This window comes from Podarcis vaucheri (genome assembly GCF_965113315.1).
Source record: "Podarcis vaucheri genome assembly, chromosome: 3".
In the NCBI taxonomy this organism is placed as follows: Eukaryota; Metazoa; Chordata; class Lepidosauria; order Squamata; family Lacertidae; genus Podarcis; species Podarcis vaucheri.
The window spans coordinates 32,578,092-32,585,449 of NC_138761.1; positions in this window are offsets into that span (position 1 = coordinate 32,578,092).

The following is a 7,358-nucleotide window of genomic DNA, read 5'->3' on the forward strand; positions in this document are numbered from 1 at the left end:
TCTTCTCAGCAATTACTGTGCGGTGCATTTAATTTCTTTCAGTATTGAATCCAGTATCCTTGGTTTGCAATGCCTGAGAAGCAGGATAAATAGGATTCTCTGCATCTGTCTGTGTAGAACCACATATAGCACAGTATACTGACATTATAGCATAAACATTGCAGTCTGCCTATCTACATGCTAGGCCCTCAACCAGGTATTTTCAGAGTAACACCCTATTCATAAGCTACCACTTTCTTGTGGCTGAATCCTACACAAACATCTTCAAGAAAGAATCACAATTGTGAAAGTGGTTCATTCCCATGATTATGGCATGGGAAGGAACTTCTGTCATTTGCTTGACCCACATTGGTCGTCTTTACAGATACTACTGAAAGACCATCATGTCAGAAACGTCCCATTTCCTCCAGAAACATATTACTCTTGGGTAACCATAGAAGTATTCTGCAGAGCAACTGTATTTCCTGGTCAGGTTTGTTTATACAGGCGTAGAAAAGCAAAAGCTGCTCTGTTAAATTCTGCTGTCCTCAATAGTTTGGAAAACTGTTTTGCTAACTGAAGTTAATACCTGCCCCAGGTTTAGAAAGCATCTGTACAATCTCTACTCACAAATTTTACAGCTGTTTTGCAATAACGCCTATCTCTTCAGGGAATGATTGAAAGTATTCAGGAAATGGAAGCTGGAAAAAGCATTCAAATTTCTAGAGTACAATTCTCTCTGCATAAATTGAGGAGTCATGTAGGTAGTGTAATTTTCCACGTATAAGACTGTTTATTGCTATATATTTTTTAGTAAAAAATTTGGGGTCATCTTATACATGGATAAGGGACGCGGGTGGCGCTGTGGGCTAAAGCCTCAGCGCCTAGGGCTTGCCGATCGAAAGGTCGGCGGTTCGAATCCCCGCGGCGGGGTGCGCTCCCGCTGCTCGGTCCCAGCGCCTGCCAACCTAGCAGTTCGAAAGCACCCCCGGGTGCAAGTAGATAAATAGGTACCGCTTACCAGCGGGAAGGTAAACGGCATTCCGTGTGCGGCTCTGGCTCGCCAGAGCAGCGTTGTCACGCTGGCCACGTGACCCGGAAGTGTCTCCGGACAGCGCTGGCCCCCGGCCAATAGATGTGAGATGGGCGCACAAACCCCAGAGTCTGGCAAGACTGGCCCGTTCGGGCAGGGGTACCTTTACCTTTACCTTTATACATGGATAGTGAATGCACAGGGGCTTGGGCTTGGGTTTGGGCTCTAGCGCGGGTGGTGTGGGCTCAGGTTTGGACTCAGTCTCTGGCCCCCTTTCTTAATTAGATAAACTTTATTTGCATTAGCCAACGGCCATAGCAACATAAAACAAGCAATATATACAATTAAAAAGACAACAATGGGTAAAAAGGACAATCAGATGACCAAGATTATCGTTTAGATACCGGCCACTAATCTCATTGCACCCTTGATAAACCTAGCAACCTTTGCTGTTGTCTGATCATTTTGATCTGATAAAAGAAAGAACAATGTGGCTGCAGATGGTGGGCGGCCAGGGATGGTAAGTAAGAGTGGGGTGATGATCTCATTCCTCAGATCTTTATAAAGGGGACAGGACAGGAGAACATGAGCCACTGTTTCCAGATTGCCATCTCCACATGGGCAGAGTCGTTTCTCAGTTGGAATCTTTTGGTATCTGCCCTCCAGTATGGCAGAGGGCATCACATGTAATCTGGCCAGTGTGAAGGCACGTCTGTATTTTGGGATAGTTAATCTATACAAATATGGTGCCAGGGAATCAAACTGGGGGGGGCGGGAGGCATACCAAGGACTTTCTTAATTAAGGGTTCAAAAAAATAGGGGTCATCTTATACATGTGGCCGCCTTATAGGCAGAAAAATACAGTACTGTCGTATCTTGGAAGCTGAACGTTCCAGAGGTCTGTTTGACTTCCATAGCATTTTACTTCAAATATGCTGCTTCCAATTGGCTGCAGGAGCTTCCTGCAGCCAATCGGAAGCTGCGGAAGCCCTGCCAGACGGTCAGCTTCCAAAATAACATTCGCAAACCGGAACACTCACTTCTGGATTTGCGGCGTTCGGGAGCCAGAACTTTTGACTGCTAAGGCGTTCGTCAGCCAAGGTACAACTACTTGTTTGCATTTGCATTTTAATTCATTAGTGCAAAGATTTCTGCTTGTGCAACAGAATTCCCCACTTGCACCATGCACCCTCCCCAAATCTGCTCTAGAGGGTTGAGGGAACACCCTAGAAAGTGTAGGGGGCACGTGGGTGGGGGAGACCATTCCAATGTGAAAGCAGAAATCCTTGCACTAGCAGATTATTCCCTTACTGCTACTTTGAATGTAACCATTGCTGCTAGCTTTTTCAGGAAGCTTACTATCTTGTGTTTTAGCCTGGTGGCAAAAGACACACAGCAGTGAGACCAGATAGACTTTCCTGGAATTAATATGCCAGAGGTCTAGTGCTATGATGGAGGAGGCTGTGTCCCTCATGGCTCCCTGCTAGGTTTGTCATTTGAAGCAGTGATGCGCACAGCTGGACCTGATGTTCACAGGGAGGAGGAAAATACGGGAGAACCTGATTCTTGATAATACCTTTCAAAGCCCATAACAGTTTAGAATCTAGGTAAGAATCGGAGCCTTTCAATGAGATTGCAACTAGACGAGGTAATGAAAATTAGACCACAAGAATTATATACTTTGTTCAGCAAAGCCTGCTGCAATAGCCTGAGGGGGGTGTTTGAAACTGACCACCATTTCTTGACATACTTCTATGGCAAATGCTGACAACACGAGAGAGCAGTACAGTTCAGTGCATATGCAGTGGGCTTTTTAGCATCATAAATATATGGATAAAAAGATTTTCTACCAAGGTCCTTAGTAATGCTAAAGTAGATGTGGACAACCTTTGGTCACATTTCATGTAGGTGTTGGGAGCCCAAAAGAAGAGGAGGGCAGGAGGGGGGAGGAAACCTGACAATGGAAGGAGATGGAAGAAAAGGACTAGGTTCAGAGTGGCCTGTCCCTCCCCTGGCAATCTGAAGAACAGGGAGGAAGAGGTAAGTGTGTGTGCGTGCGTGCAGAGAGAAAGAGATGTCCTGACCACTGCTGGTAGTCAGCCCCTTGCACATTACAGAAAAAGTGTACCCCACCCCAGCCAGTGTGGTGGTGTGGGTAAGAGCGGTAGTCTCCTAATCTGGTGAACCGGGTTCGCTTCCCCACTTCTCCACATGCAGCTGCTGGGTGACATTGGGCCAGTCACACTTCTGTGAAGTCTCTCAGCCTCACTCACCTCACAGAGTGTTTGTTGTGGGGGAGGAAGGGAAAGGAGAATGTTAGCCGCTTTGAGACTCCTTCAGGTAGTGATAAAGTGGGATATCAAATCCAAACTCTTCTTATGCTAGAGATCAAGAGTGAATATGCAATGCATATGTTCAGTATGGATGGCTATTCAGAAACGTGTCATAAGTTACAGCCAGAGGCCATCAAAGTGGTATACAAGATAAAAACAGGAGAAAATACTAAACCCAATTTCTAAAAGTAATAACATAATTTCTTGAAAGCAATAAAACCTATAGGTACATGGTATTACATGTGCATGTGAAGTTCACATTTTGCATATTTTCATGAAACTGATGGATGCCAAAAATATTCATAAAGTTAAAACCTAAAATTAGCTATCTGTTATCTGCTTGTAGTAATTCTGTATGATGCTCCTTGTGCGTGTTCTTGTTTGCAGGAAATGCAGCATTGGAAAGATAGGTTGCTTGTAAAAGACAACATCAGTCTGGCTGAGAGAGACTGCATACAAACCATATATTTAAAAAATATTTCCCCACCCCACCCCAAGAATTCTGGGAGCTGTAGTTTGTTAATTGTGCTGGGAATTATAGCTTTGTGAATTCCCAGGATTCTTGGAATTTTAAATGTAATTTTAAATACACAGCCTGAAGAAAACAAACACGTTCATATGAAAAACCAATAGAAAGAGAAGGGAGGCAGAAAAAATTATAACATGGCATAAAACAAACCATTGGCCTGTGAACAAAGCCGAAGGGATGTGTTTTATACATTTTTGTGCTTTTTAAATACACCCCCCCACAATTTACATCATAGATATACATAATCTTGTAAACTAGATGCCAAGGGGGAAAAACAAATTTATTTCAACTTTGTACTGTCTGTTGTGGTCATACTGCCAAATCCAATTCCAAACATCTGTTTGAATTTGACAACCCAGCTCTCTCTTCCCAAATATTTTGATAGGTGTAGACCAGTATATGAGCTTCCTCAATAAACTCTTCTGATTTTCAGTAATTTCAGTAAAAAAAAGATACTGTAAACTTATTTTTAGCTTTCATATGGTAGGCAGGCATCGTCTATGGATAAATATTTCTGCTTCTCTTTCATACAGTGGGAATGCTTCTGCTAAGGTTGTATCTGCTGTGACAGATGCACGAATAATGGAAAAACAAAGCATGCTTTCATCTTGAGAACTATTGTTCTTACTTGCATTGAAATGTGTGCAGATTTAAGTGATGAAGGCTGGAATGTTAAACATGTTTCATAGAGAGTAAGCCCCACTAAACTTTGAGAGCTTGATCTCTGAGTAAACATGCTTAAGATTGCTTTGGAAAAAGTTCCAGTTAATTGACTAAGATGTTTCGAGTCAGGTGACACATTATTCTCGAGAGGCTGTGGCAGTGTATTTAGAGCACTCTGGCCTGGATCAAAAACCAATGAAAGTTATTCCAGTCTGGTGTATTTTAGGTTCTCCCCCGCCAATAGCGTTCCCCCATTCACCAAAGACACTGGTTTTAAACATACATGGAAAAGGTAGGGAATTTCTACTTTTCTACCACTCTTTAAACATCCTGTTCATAAATGCAACAGGACAGGATAAATAAGACATTTTAGTAGATAAAGACGGCAATACTGTAATGCAGGGGTCAGCAAACTTTTTCAGCAGGGGGCCGGTCCACTGTCCCTCAGACCTTGTGGGGGGCCAGACTATACTTTGAAAAAAATATATGAACGAATTCCTATGCCCCACAAATAACCCAGAGATGCATTTTAAATAAAAGGGCACATTCTACTCATGTAAAAACACGCTGATTCCCGGACCATCCACGGGCCAGATTTAGAAGGCGATTGCGCTGGATCTGGCCCCTGGGCCTTAGTTTGCCTACCCATGCTGTAATGTTTCATGTGAAAAAGAATACAGTTCTTCCTTTGTTATGATACCCAGAAAAGATGCTTCCACTTTGTAACAGTAGACTGTCTTCTTGAGAATTTAAGGATCATGGAAAATAAACCCTTAAACTTAATATCATTATGTCCTCAGTCACACCACATTCATCTCTTTCTGCTATAATCGGTAATTTCTCTGTCACGACAAATCTGGTATGACACATGCAAATTTACTCAGAAGCAAGTACCACTGAGCTCAATGGGAGCTTCTCACTAGTTAGCGTGCATAGAATTGCAGCCTTAGCCTTCAAGGTGCTACAAGACTGTTTGTTCTTTTTATCTGTCTGTAGCCTCTGGAATTTTTAGATAAAGGAATTTTCATCTACTCAACTCTGGTGAAAGATGGAATATTGCCCATCTACTTAGTGTAAACATTCAGGCCTCTTTAGGCAAGTTTGCTTTTCCTATAATTTAGGACATGTAGAAACCTCTTGAGATCAGCAGTGTTGGTTTCCCCTGACAAGGTGGTAACTCCTAAAAATGCAGAGTTTAACTCAACAAATAGGCTTTAAAGCTTTTGTGGACTAGAGCTCACTACATCAGATGCTCTTTCATGGCATATGCCACAAGATAATGATGCTTTTGCTGCAACTGACAGACATGTCTATTCCATTGGAAGTCGTCATTTAACTAGCACAGATAAGTGCTTTTTGAATTGGCTGTGAATAGGAAGGGATACTAATCAATATGCTAACTATTTTGCTTTAATTTCGTGTGTTAATAGGAACAGATATACTTGGGGCAAATACAAGGAGATAGGTTTTAAGTTACAGTCAGGTTTGATTTTGGGCAGAATTTTCACCTAGCTCATTTTTTTTACCCAATAGATGTTGTTCCATAGGTTGCCTCACTTCCTTGTGTGGCAAGTTATTGTTTGCCAGCAAGTCAGTACATTTCCTTTAGCCATTCCTAGATGATTAAATCTCATTTCTATTATAATGGAGTGTATGGTGTGTTAGGGGAGGGGTAGTATCTCTGGTGGGGGACATGTCATGCTCCTTCTGGGGTTGTTTGTCCACCTTTGGTCCCCACCCTGCACTCAGCTCTCACCTGGGTTAGGTGAGTTAGGGACTTTCCCTGCATGCGAAGACAAGCTCCAGAGCAGACAAGACCAATAGCGGGTCCAACTGTCAGGAAAGCGGTTTCTGCACCTGTTGTAGAGGGCAGGAGTGAAGGGCAGATGGGCTTCGTCAACCTGGGAAGGTAGCCCATCTAGGAGAAGCAAAACTGCTAAAGCTTCGCTGCCTTGCGGGATATCTTAGGAAGAAGAAAAGGTTAAGGAGTAAATGCTTCACAGATCCAGAATGGAGTCCCTAAAATGGTTTGAGTGGCACCTTGTACACCTTCTTCTGGCAACTCCTGCAGCCAAACTGGTGCCAAATGTATTGCTCTGCTTTCCTTTGGCCCACATTAGTGAGGCTGAGAGGGTGGTTTTGTCGTCTGGGCAGCCCACGACCTTCATACACACTTCCTAGGCTTGTGCCCCTGGGAGGTCACTTTGGTGCTGCTAATACAGTGGTTTGACTTCACCCCTGGAGGCACACTCCATTGTCCCCTGAGACAGACGGATGCCAACAAAAAATAATTATAATGATCTAACATGTATGCCAGCAACATAATTCCACAGTATGTATTATTTCTCATTTCCTACCTGTGCTTATAAAGAAAGCAGTAAAGAAAGTGATTGTTCCTATTTGACCATTAAGTCTTTCCCAGGTTACCATTTCTGGTGCAAGAAATGTCTAGCGAGTACTGTTTTGTGTTTTTCTGTTTCCTCACATCCCCTTCAGGGGATAGAAAGGTTCAGCCTTACTCATGAGGCAACTCTTGAAGGGATGGAACCAAAGCTCTCTCCCACCCCCCACCACCATGTGATGTGTTTGGAACAAGATAATCCAATGATATAATCAGACTTCTTCCAACTATTTGAATAGTAGTTAAAAATTAGCAGCAGACAATAAACGCTGCAAAGTTAAGAGATTTAAGTTTAGACCTGATCTGTTTTATTTAGAACACATACCATTCTCAAGCATGGTTGGCCCTTTTATAGGAAAGTCTGAGACCATTGTTTCTCCATACATTTTTTTTTTTTGTTGTTGTTGTTGTTGTTGTTAA